Here is a 13,330-nt window from a genome sequence, read left to right as displayed (position 1 = left end):
AATCCAATTGTAATTGGATATCTTTTTTTTTATAATTTGATTGGTTTAGATTGGTTCGAGATAATTAGATTTGTTTGGTTTCTGAGCAAATCTATCGGAAACCATACAATAATAGTTAATTTTATTCTATTGTGCATTTTTTTTAATAATTGTCTTATTTTGAATTGTGATTTTTATTAATAGACTCGTTTCAATTAATGAATTCATTCAAATTCAATATTGATGGCTTCATGCCTTTATTGATAATGGAATAAGTGCAATTCGTTCCAAACTACCGAACTTAATTTTATTTGTTTTATCCATCCTAATAATTAATGCCAAACTTTTTGTTTTGTAGTTTGAATGAGAAAATATAGCTACTAAATATATTCTGTATTTTTAAACAAGATTTTTTTTAGAGTGGAAAGAAGACATTTTTTAAATATAGATTTTGCATCAATCTCCCTTAGTTAACATATTAAATTAAACCTACATAAACTAACGTTAAATCTCCACACTCGGTGACGGAACTATGAAGAGTTTAGAGGGGCCATCGCTCCCCTAAAAATTTGGGAATAGTTCTACATATCATATATTGAAAAAGAGAGAGAGAGAGATGAAGCAAATAGCAGTAATACATATTATATATAGGGAATTTTTTATGTAGGGGCTTCAAAAAGAGCCCTACCGTAAGGTTCTCAGTGTTTCTTGACTCATGAACAGTTTTCGGCGCGAATTTTTTTTATGACCGTATATATTGTAGCTATTTAGAGCATCCTGCAAAGTTTCAGAAAATTCTGAATAGTTTACAGTACCGAAAACTTGGTTCAAACATGTTGTTGCACGCTTGACTAATTTTTTTTATGCGCGTGGAAACAACATGTTTGAACCAAGTTTTCGGTACTGTAAACTATTCGGAATTTTCTGAAAATCGCACTGATGCTCTAAATAGCTACAATATACACGGTCATAAAAAAAAGTCGGACCAAAAACTGTTCACGGGTCGAGAAACACTGAGAGCCCTACGATAGGGCTCTTCTTGAAGCCCCTACATGAGAATCCCCCATTATATATATATACATATATATTAAAATATATAGATAGAGTAAGTGATGAAACTCTAGCGGTAGTAATAATATATATTTTGTATTATATATACAAGGGTAGGAAACCATTTGATACCCTGTGTTTTTGCAAAGTATGATTTTGGTATCCTCTGTTTTCAATAATGCTCATATGGTACCCTGTATTTTAAAATCGTATATATTTGGTACCCTAAATTCAAATTTAATTAATAAAATTTTACCAATTTAATTAAACTGCTGTCAATTATGTAAGTTCTAAATTTAAATTTAATTACTTAATTACATATAACTGATGACAGTTTGATCATATTGACAAAATTTTATCTATCAAATCTGAGTCTAGGGTATCAAATATGTATACTTTTAAAATACAGGGTACCATATAAGCATTATTGAAAACAGAGGGTACCAAAATGATACTTTGCAAAAACATAGAGTACCACATAAGTAAATTCCCTATATACAAAGAGTTCTGGCCACTGGCCACTGGCCCCCTAACATTTGGAAGTAGTTCCACCACTGCCGACACTAATTAGAATTCCGAAAATTAATTTAATTGGACAGCTATATAAAATCTATAATGAGTAATGATTGGCACCCAGTCAAATTATACACACTATTTACCTACAATGATATATAATTCATATCAATCACACAATTAAAAGTGATGTGATTCTCTCTTAAAATTATCAATGATTAAAATTTAACACAACATTTGTGTGTAAAAGTGTGTGCAATTTGAATGTGTGCCTAGTATTACTCTGAATACTCCCTTCTTAAGTTGAAGCATAGATATAAATCATGCTCAACTTGTTAGAAATATAATCAACCCAAACCCCATTTAGAGCTGTTGTGAAAATATTCCCTAATTGTTCTTCAGTTTTTAGGTACCGTGTATAAATCAATCCTGACTCAATTTTATCTCGAATAATAAAATGATAATCAATTTTAATGTGCTTGGTTCACTCATGAAAGACATGATTAGATGCAATAAGAAGGGTAGCTTGGTTATCACACCACAATTTTGTTGGTATTGAAGTTCTAAAACCTACTTCAGTCAAAAGCTAATACATATCCACATTATCTCACACATATTGTGTCATAGCCTTATATTTTGACACTGACACTTGATCGTGACACAACATATTGCTTCTTACTTTTCCACACTACAAGAAAAAAAGTCTTTTGCGGCGACCTTTTTTCCGCCACAACTAATGGTATTATTTACTGTGAAATTGAAATTTCGCCTCTAATAATCTTTGGAAATGTTTTTATAGATTTATGGAACTGTTTGTAGCGAAAGAGAATTATTTGCGGCGAGTAGATCGCCGCAAAAAGGGTTCTGATTTGGTAGGTAAAACTCTCGCCAATCTGATTCATTTGCGGGGGTATTTGCATTATTTGTGATGAAATTTAAGGTTATTTATGGCGAAATTAGTCGCCGCTAATGAGGTCAAAAAATTGGTCAACCATTTCAGAGGGAAATGTTCGCGGTTATTTTCATGAAGTTATTTGCGGCGAAATCTGATCGTGAAAATATGTATATACGCAAGTGCACACAATCGATTCAAGTAATATATGATAAGTAAAGTATCTTTCCCTCAAAGACTATCTTCCAAGTACCACTAATTGTTCATTAAATTTCTATTTGGCAACTAAGAATTTGATTTTTGAATTTAATTTTAAATTTGAAAATACTTTAAACAAAAACAACTAAATAAAAGCTTTAAAACACTATGAAAAAGACCTAGGGTGTTAATTTCATCAAATTTTCATTCTACTAATTGTATTAATCAATTCTAGATTTCAATTTTTCTATTCTAATAGCAAGTTAACATAAATCGATTCCTATTCTTTTTCAAGATATAAGATCTCAGCCTATATACAGGTTTTCTACATCTCGGTGATAAACTTAAACATATAGAAGGCATTAAGCATGGAAACCTAATTACTACACAAGTCATACGTGTACTTTTGTCCAATATGCAACCTATGTCTATATAATGATAGCATATTCAATTCCCATCTTTCGAATTTTGAATCAAAATCATTAAATCAAGCAAATAGTGATCAAGTATTTACTAGCATTAAACACACATTATATAGATTAGAATAGAGAAGAAAAATCAAAAGAACATCATAATTCAATTAGATAGAAATCCAAGTGACTGCATTAAACCCTAGATAAAAATTGTTTAGTTCATATCAGACATGACTAAATCAATAACATAATTATTCAAAAACATAAGATTCATAAACTTGAAGAAGAAATAAAAATATGAAAATGCAGAATATCTAGCCTAAGAACCACAATTAGTCTCTAAAAATGTAATTAAAAACTGACCTAATGACTTAATTAAACCCTAAACACAAATTTATAGTAAAAAGTTAAAAGAATATGAGTTTTTCCTTGTGCGGGCCGCGACTTGGCCTTTTCTGGGTCACAACCCGTGTCTGTTTTGGGGCCTTTTCTTCTCGTTTAACGGCTTCAGGCGCCACGACTCAAGAATCTCAAGTCGCGACCCGTGTCTAAATTTCCCCTTAGCTAAGCCTCTGTTTCCCTCTTGAGTCGCGACTTTAACTCAACTCGCGACATTAATTCCTTCCAGCAAGCATATGCGCCTCTGACTTTACCTTGAGTTGCGACTCATAAGTCCAAGTTGCGACTTTAATTCCATTTTTTTCTCAGATTTGATCATTTAGCTCAATAACCGCCAAAAGCCTTGTTTTTCCACCATTTTCTCCTCTTTTTGAATTTTTCTCGTGATTCATCGCACCAACCTACAACAAAGACAAACAAAAGCGTAATCTTTCACAAAACACACATAAAAACCCAAGATTACCACAAAAACACCTTCTAAAATGACCATAAAATGAAGTTATCAAACTCCCCCAAACTTACTCTTTGTTCACCCTTGCACAAAGGACTCAAAACAATCCTAAATTCTAACAACATGAACTATACCAACAACAACAATTATGCCTCAAAAATCATGAATGTTAATCATATAATTCTTAGAAAACTACTCAATAGTTTATTCAATCTAGAATTTTGGTCAAAACACTTCATCAACACACCTTAGTCTACTAACATTTTGGATTATCAACTCATGATCAATAAATAAATGAATTTGAAATCAATTATGCTCATCAAATTTCTTTCCAATCAATCCATTCAAACCAAATAATTTCATAAGCTCACTTGCTTGCTATTCTCCACTAATATAAATCATGATATGCATAAGAATCAATAGGACTTTTATAGGCTTGTAATGATGGCTTAGGTAAAAGTAGATGAAAATGAATTTTTCAGCTAACTTTACTATAAGCACATGACCAAAACTCACCAACTTTATTTCCATAAGAATACAATCCCATAATCCCCTCTCTTACTTTTTTTTTCTTTAGAGAGATATATATTTATTTTGTTATTTTTCCAATAATAACTACACTCCCCCAAATTTGATTTTTCTTATGTACTCATATTGGGAGTGTATTGAAATATCTTTCATCATTTTTTTTTCTTTTTTTTTTTCAATATATACATTCTCTCTAGATTTTTCACTTTCACTTTCTAAACCCACTCAAATCACAATTAAACCCCATTGCACATCAATCCCCATAATTATTTCTCAATCATATGCTCATAGTATATCAAGGGCGGATATATAACAAAGTTGCAAGTATTAGGCTTAAATGATGGTTTAGAACAAAAGGGATACAAAATTAGGCTAAAAAAGGGTAACCAAAGGATTAAGTAATTTAAGGATGGCAAGAAAAGCTCAAACGATCCAAATGATAGCCTAAATCATGTTCCTAAGAATACATGATTATTATTTTGCCTCAAATAACAAGTAAGCAAGTTCTATAATTATTGAAAATAATTTTCACTTTCCACTAACCCATTTCAGCAAGCATAATCAATATCAAAAATATAAATTTAACATCATGAAAAAAATATTCAACAAATGTTATCTAAACTAAAATGAACTAACGAAGTGTTTAATTAAGCACACAAATTTTGTTTCAAATTTCATTTCTTTGAATTATACTCATAACATTTATTTTATTCTCATCGGAAATTGTTGTCAATTTTCATTCATGTTGGTACCAAACTAAACACACTAAAACAAAACTCTAAACACTAACATAAAAAAATCACACAAAACATCACTAACAGAAAATAAGCTCCCTCCCCCAAACTTAACCTAAACATTGTCCCCAATGTTTAAAAATAAGTAAAGAAAAGAAAACTTACCTGGTGCGAATCACTTCAGAACGGTGGTGGATCTGGAAATGGATGCGAAGGTGGTGGATAAGGGAAATATTGGCGGTCCGCCTCTTGGTTCAACCATCAGTAAACCAGCTCGTTCCGCCTATCAACTTGAGCTCTATGGAAATCATGAAGCTCAACCAAATAATTGTGTGTATGCTGGTTCTACCGAATGATGTAATTAAGTCTGACCAAGTGTGGATTCGGTGGAGCCTCCAGTGCCAAATATTGAGGGTATTCTTCTCTTCTCTCCTCCTCAGTTGCTCTCACTCCCTATGTTTGATCAGTGGCTGGTATGGGCTCCTCAACTGCTTCTCCTTCCCTACCAACTCTTACATTTCTAGGTATTGGTACTGATGGCTCTAAGGATGGGGCATTGAATTTATTCACTGTAGCTCAAGAAATAATCCCCATAGCCTTCCTAAAAATATCAATAGGATATTTTGGCACCTCCCAAATCTCACACAGATCAGTTATCATGGAACCATGCCCCAACCCAAGTAGTCATGCGATATAAATCCCTTATGCTTTGGCGAATAACTCGCCCAATGTCAATGGAGAACCAAGCCTTGTAGTTGAAAAATATGCCACCCTTTAATCCTCCTTAAATCCCTTACTAAGCACCAATAGAACACAAATTAGGGTTAGAAAAAAATAATGGAAGAAAGTAATAAGAAATATGAAGTAGGAATTAGATAAATAGATGAAGAGAATTTGAAATAGAAGAAAAGAGGGAAAAATTGTAGAGGTTTTTCTTAAGGAAATATGTTTTGAGATGAGAGAATTTGAAAAATATGAGAAAAGGTTTCTGAAAAGAAAAAAAAAAGAGTTTAAGCCTTCTTTATTCTGTCTGACGCAGGCGCGCTGCGACCCAGCTAGGGCAAGTCGCGACCTGCCTCTTCTTCATATTTTGAATTGCTCTCTGACTTCTGTAATGTCGCGACTTGGCCCAATGACTAATTGAAAAACACATTTGTTTCACAATTTTCACGATTTTTACAAACTTTATACTAGAAAATAAATAGAATTAAAACAACTAAACTTTACAAAATCCAAAAATAAAATAAATAAAATTGTCCACTAATTAAAACTCAAAACAAAAACTAAAATAAAATATAGGAATGCCTCCTATAGCGCTGTCGTTAACGTCATTTAGCCGGACGTTGAACACCCCATTTAGAGGGGTTCCAAAACCATTACTGATTTACACTTTTCCACCGGTCCTTCCAAATAATGGTTTAACCTCTGACCATTTACTTTAAAATGTCCCGTTTGCTCGCTATGAATTTGTACTGCTCCATAAGGTAACGATGCGACAATTGTAAACGATCTCGACCATCTAGACTTTAGTTTTCCTGGAAACAGTTTCAATCTAGAATTAAATAACAGAACATTATCTCCTGGTTGGAAATCCTTTTTTATTATTCATTTATCATGAAAAGCCTTAGAATTTTCTTTATAAATCTTTGCATTTTCATAAGCTTCATTTCTAAATTCATCAAGCTCATTCAACTTTAGAAGCCTATTCTGTCCAGCCATAAATAAGTCCACATTCAACTTTTTCACCGCCCAATAAGCTCGATGCTCAAGTTCAACTGGTAAATGACATGCCTTCCCGAACACCAACCAATATGGAGACATAACAATTGGAGTTTTAAAAGCTGTGCTATACGCCCATAGTGAATCATCAAGCTTTTTCGACCAATCTTTCCTTGATGTGTCGACAGTTTTTTGTAAAATACTTTTAATTTCTCGGTTTGACACCCCAGCTTGACCATTGGCCAATGGATGATAAAACAAAGCTTTTCTGTGACAAACTCCATAATGAGCACATAAAGAGGTAAATGATTTATTACAGAAATGACTACCTCTGTCACTAATAATAGCTCTTAGAGTACCGAATCGAGTAAAAATATTCTTATGAAGAAATTTAAGTACCTCCTTACCATCACAAGTAGGGGTTGCTACAGCTTCTACCCATTTAGGAACATAATCTACTGCTAGCAAAATGTACTTATTATTATAAGATGATGGAAAAGGTCCCATAAAATCTATGCCCCACACATCAAACAGCTCAACCTCCAGAATTCCAGTCATTGGCATTTGATCTATTCTGGATATATTATCGGTCATTTGGCAACGATCACAACTCTTAACAAAGGCATTAGCATCTTTAAATAACGTAGGCCAATAAAACCCACATTAAAAAACTTTTGTTGTTGTCCTTGTTCCCCCAAGTGACCACCACAATGTAAAGTATGGAAATGAGTAAGTATGGAAGTCCTTTCTTCTTCTGGGACACATCTTCTAATCACTTGGTCAACACAATGATGAAAAAGAATGGACTCATCCCAATAATAATGATTAACTTTCGAATAGAGCTTTTCTATTTGTTGCATTGACATGTCAGGAGGCACAACCTTAGCTACCAAATAGTTAACATAATCTACAAACCATGGTATTGTCTCTTCGCATTCAATTGAAAATAATTGTTCATCTGGAAAATTTTCATCAATTGACTCTTCTGTTGCACTATGCTCTTCTTCTTTTTCCAATCTAGATAAGTGACCAGCAGCTAGATTTTCTGTCCCCTTCTTATCACAAATTTCTATATCAAACTCTTGCAATAATAAAACCCATCGAATCAGGCGAGGTTTATCATCCTTTTAGTCATAAGATACTTAATAACTGAATGATCTGTGTAAACTATCACCTTATTACCAATTAAATATGGCCTAAACTTGTCAAATGAAAAGACTATTGCAAGTAATTCCTTCTTAGTATTTACATAATTTAATTGAGCATCATTCAAGGTTCGACTAGCATAATAAATTGTTCGAAATACCTTGTCAACTCGTTGTCCAAGAATCGCTCCTACTGCATAATCACCAGCATCACACATTAATTCAAAAGGAATTTCCTAATTTGGTGATACAACAATTGGAACGGAAACTAATTTTTCCTTCAATGTATTAAATTCCTTTAAACACTCAGAATCAAAATCTAATACCACACCATTCATAAGTAAGGTAGATAAGGGCTTTGAAATTTTTGAAAAATCCTTCATAAGCCTTCTATAAAATCCAGCATGGCCCAAGAAGCTTTGAATCCCTTTAACAGACACTGGGGGAGGTAAATTTTCTATTATTGATATCTTGGCCCTATCTACTTCAATTTTATGGCGGGAAATTTTTTGGCCCAAGTCTATTCCTTCTGTCACCATAAAGTGACATTTCTCCCAGTTTAAAATTAAATTGGACTCCTCACATCTTTTCAAAACCCTTTCTAAATTAAATAAACATCCATCAAAAGAGGGTCTAAAAACTGAAAAGTCATCCATAAAATTTCAATACCTTTTTCCACCATGTTCGAAAAAATTGACATCATACATTTTTTAAAGGTGGCGGGAGCATTACATAACCCGAATGGCATCCTCCTAAAGGAAAATGTTCCATAAGGGCATGTAAGGGTAGTCTTTTCTTGATCCTTCGGTGCTATAGGAATTTGATGATATCTGGAATATCCATTCAAGAAACAGTAATAAGGATGGCCAACCAATCTATCTAACATTTTATCAACGAAAGGTAATGGAAAATGGTTTTTCCTGGTGGGTTTATTTAGTTTACGGTAATCAATACAAATTCTCCACCCCATCACCGTACGAGTTGGAATAAATTCATTATTATTATTTTTTAACCACCGTCATGCCACCTTTCTTTGGAACTACCTGGACAGGACTAACCCAAGCACTGTCAGATATTGGGTAAATTACTCCAACGTCTAACCATTTAAGAATTTCTTTCCTTACCACTTTTTTCATTGAAAGATTTAGCCTCCTTTGAGCATCAATACTAGGCTTACTATCCTTCTCTATTAATATACAGTGCATACTGTTGAAGGACTAATACATTTAATATCCGCCAAAGTCCATCCAATTGCTAATTTGTGAGCCCTTAATACCCTCAGAAGTTTCTCTTCTTCAATCTCAGATAAAGAAGATGAAATAATAACTGAGAGAGTATCATTCTTACCTAAATAAGCATGCTTAAGATGATCAGGTAAGGTTTTTAAGTCAAGAACTGGTGGCGTCTCAATGGATGGAAGAGGTCTCTTAGGCACTTGCCCTAATTCCTCATATTTCTTTTTATATATTTGCCCTGATGAATTCAACCGCTTAACATACTCACCAACTTCAATACCAGCACACTCTTCAGGACTTTCTATCAGACTCAACTCCAATGGATCTTTAATAGACTCAACCCCTTTAATTGGTTCCTCCAATACACTAACACAAAAAAATTGTCACTAGTTGAAGGATATTTCAAAGCTTTGAAAACATTAAAAACAACTTCATCTCCTTGTACTCTAAGCCTTAATTCTCCTTTCTGAATGTCTACTAGCGCTTGCCTCATGGATAAAAATGATCGTCCTAATATAATAGGCACATCCTCATCTTCCTCCATATCTAATACAATAAATTCCGCTGGGAAAATGAACTTATCTACCTTTACTAGAACATCTTCTATAATACATCTAGGATGAGTTAAAGAACAATCTACTAATTAAAGAGTAACAGTAGTTGGTCTAGCTTCCCCCAAACCAAGTCTTTTAAATACAGACAATGACATTAAATTTATACTTGCACCTAAATCACATAAAGCTCTCTCACAATGAAAATTTCCAATAGTGCCAGGTATAGTAAAACTACCCAGATCTCTTAACTTTTGAGGAAGCTTCTTTTGAATAATTGCACTACACTCTTCAGTTAATGCAACAGTTTCATAATCCTCCATTTTTCTCTTATTAGACAATATCTCCTTCATAAACTTCACATAACTAGGCATTTGTTCTAGAGCCTTTGCAAATGGGATGTTAATATGAAGTTTCTTAAATACTTCAAGGAATTTGGAGAATTGTTTGTCAAGATTAGCCTTTCGAAACCATTGAGGATATGGAATTTTTGGTGTAGGCTCAGTATATTTTGGTTTTTCTGGTTTTGGAAGGTCTTCAGTAACCTCCTCTTGAATTGGACTAGTAACTTGTTGTTTCTCTGTATTCTATTCCACTGTAGGTCCATCATACTTAGTCCCACTCCTCAAAGTGACAGCTTGACATTTTTTTTAGGATTTACCTCTGTGGAACTAGGAAAATTTCCTTGTTGTCTACTAGAGAACATTTGAACAAATTGACCTATTTGTGTCTCCAAACTTCTGATGGAAGACCTTGTCTCTGTCATGAATTGATTTAATTGGTCTGGCTGAATTGTTGGTGGGTTCATTTGAGGAGGTGGTAGATGAGATGGATGTGGGTTTGGATCATAATATGGTCTAGCATGTAATCCATAAGTTGGTTGATGTGGTGGTTGTTGTGGTGAGTACTGTGGATATTGTGGTTGTAACCCTTGATTATTTTTCCAAGACAGATTAGGATGATTTTTCCAGGCAAGTGTATAGGAATTTGAATAAGTATTGGGTGCAGGTCTTGAAAAATTACCTATAACCTGTGCCTGTTCCAAGGGCATATTATTTACATCTGTTGAGCAACTAGCTGTGCTCAGGCATTGTTCATAAGAATGAGGTCCTCCACAAATCTCACAACTCATGACATTCTGTACTTGCATTGATTGTGCAATGAGATTAGTTTGCTGCAGTTGTTTGGTTAGAGATGATACTTGAGTGGTCAATAGCGCAATTGGATCAACTTCTAATACTCCCGCTACTTTCTTATAATTATTCATATCCATCTCTTCCAACAGCTCATACGCTTCATTAGCATTTTTTCTCGTAAACGCTCCTCCTGATGCTGCATCTATTATCGTTCTTCTATTTCCCCCCAAACCATTGTAAAAATGATGAACTAATAGCCACTTCTCTATTCCATGATGTGGGCATCTCCTTTGCAATTCCTTAAATCATTCCCATGCATCATACAAAGACTCCCCATTTATTTGATGGAAGTTGTTAATCTCTCCTCTAATTCTGGCTGACTTGCAGGAGAAATTTTTTTACCAAGAAACTTCTGAGCCAAATCTTCCCAAGTCAGTATAGAATTGGCTTGTAAAGAAATCAACAAACTCTTAGCTCCGTCCCTTAGTGAAAATGGGAATAGTCTCAATCGTACAACATCATTACTCACCCCATTCATTTTAAATGTCGCACATAATTCCAAAAAGTTAGTGATATGTAGATTTGGATCCTCATTCAGTAACCCCCAAAATTGTACACAGTTTTGCACCATCTGAATAATTGAGGGTTTTATCTCAAAATTATTAGCCTCAAAAGTTGGAGGATGAATGCTTGATCGTAACAATATGGAGTACATAATTCTTTAATAGTGGATCAATTTTAGCTGCATTACCCATATTTTTATTATTGTTGACAACATTATTTTCACTCTCAGCCATGGTAAAGTCCAGCCTTTTATATATCTTGCGATTCTTTCTACACGTTTTCTCTATTTCAAGATCTATTGGTATGATTTTCTTTTGTCTACTTTCTCGCATATACCAACAATTCCTGAAACACAATATAGCATTGATCCAAATAAATATTAAAAAAAAATACCAAATTAGAACAAATAACAATTAATTATGATATTGGAAATTAAGTCCCCGACAACGGCGCCAAAAGCTTGATCATGAAAATATGTATATACGCAAGTGCACGCAATTGATTCAAGTAATATATGATAAGTAAAGTATCGTTCTCTCGAAGACTATCTTCCAAGTACCACTAATTTTTCTTTAAATTTCTATTTGGCAACTAACAATTTGATTTTTGAATTTAATTTTAAATTTGAAAATACTTTAAACAAAAACAACTAAATAAAAGATTTAAATCACTATGAAAAAGACCTAGGGTGTTAATTTCATCAATTTTTCATTCTACTAATTGTATTAATCAATTCTAGATTTCTTTTTTTCTATTCTAATAGCAGATTAACATAAATCGATTCCTATTCTTTTTCAAGATATAAGATCTCAGCCTATATACAGGTTTTCTACATCTCGGTGATAAACTTAAACATATAGAAGGCATTAAGCATGGAAACCTAGTTACTGCACAAGCCATAAATGTACTTTCGTCCAATGTGCAACATTTGTCTATATAATGATAGCATATTCAATTCTCATCTTTCGAATTTTGAATCAAAATCATTAAATCAAGCATATAGTGATCAAGTATTTACTAGCATTAAACACACATTATATAGATTAGAATAGAGAAGAAAAATCAAAAGAACATCATAATTCAATTAGATAGAAATCCAAGTGATTGCATTAAACCCTTGATAAAAATTGTTTAGTTCATATTAGACATGACTAAATCAACAACATAATTATTCAAAAACATGAGATTCATAAACTTGAAGAAGAAATAAAAATATGAAACTGCAGAATATCTAGCCTAAGAACCACAATTAGTCTCTAAAAACATAATTAAAAACTAACCTAATGACTTAATTAAACCTTAAACACCAATTTATAGTAAAAAATTAAAAGAATCTGAGTTTTTCCTTGTGCGGGCCGCGACTTGGCCTTTTCTGGGTCGCGGCCCATGTCTGTTTTGGGGCCTTTTCTTCTCGTTTAATAGATTCAGGCACCGCGACTCAAGAATCTCAAGTCGCGGCCCGTGTCTGAATTTCCCCATAGCTAAGCCTCTGTTTCCCTCTTGAGTCGCGACTTTAATCCAAGTCGCGACATTAATTCCTTCCAGCAAGCATATGCACCTCTGACTTCACCTTGATTCGTGACTCATAAGTCCAAGTTGCAACTTTAATTCCATTTTTTCTCAGATTTGATCGTTTAGCTCATCTCTTCATCAAAACTTGTCCTTTAAGCATCCTTGGTATTATTTTTAGTCCAATAACCGCCAAAAGCCTCATTTTCCCACCATTTTTGCCTCTTTTTGAATTTTTCTCGTGATTCATCGCACCAACCTACAACAAAGACAAACAAAAGCGTAATCTTGCACAAAACACACATAAAAACTCA

At 33.5% G+C, this 13,330-nt stretch overlaps 1 non-coding gene across 1 annotated transcript; it reads left to right on the top strand.

The window, feature by feature from the left end:
- The first annotated feature begins 11,210 nt into the window (after positions 1 to 11,210).
- Positions 11,211 to 11,317, top strand: LOC133793060 (small nucleolar RNA R71). The gene has a single exon (XR_009874522.1). It is a non-coding gene; the product is annotated as a small nucleolar RNA R71 (small nucleolar RNA).
- The last annotated feature ends 2,013 nt before the right edge of the window (positions 11,318 to 13,330 follow it).

Source organism: Humulus lupulus, chromosome 7 (genome assembly GCF_963169125.1).
Source record: "Humulus lupulus chromosome 7, drHumLupu1.1, whole genome shotgun sequence".
NCBI classification, from domain to species: domain Eukaryota; kingdom Viridiplantae; phylum Streptophyta; class Magnoliopsida; order Rosales; family Cannabaceae; genus Humulus; species Humulus lupulus.
The sequence above is the reverse complement of the archived record's forward strand: the minus strand, read 5'-3'. Positions and strand labels throughout refer to the sequence as shown.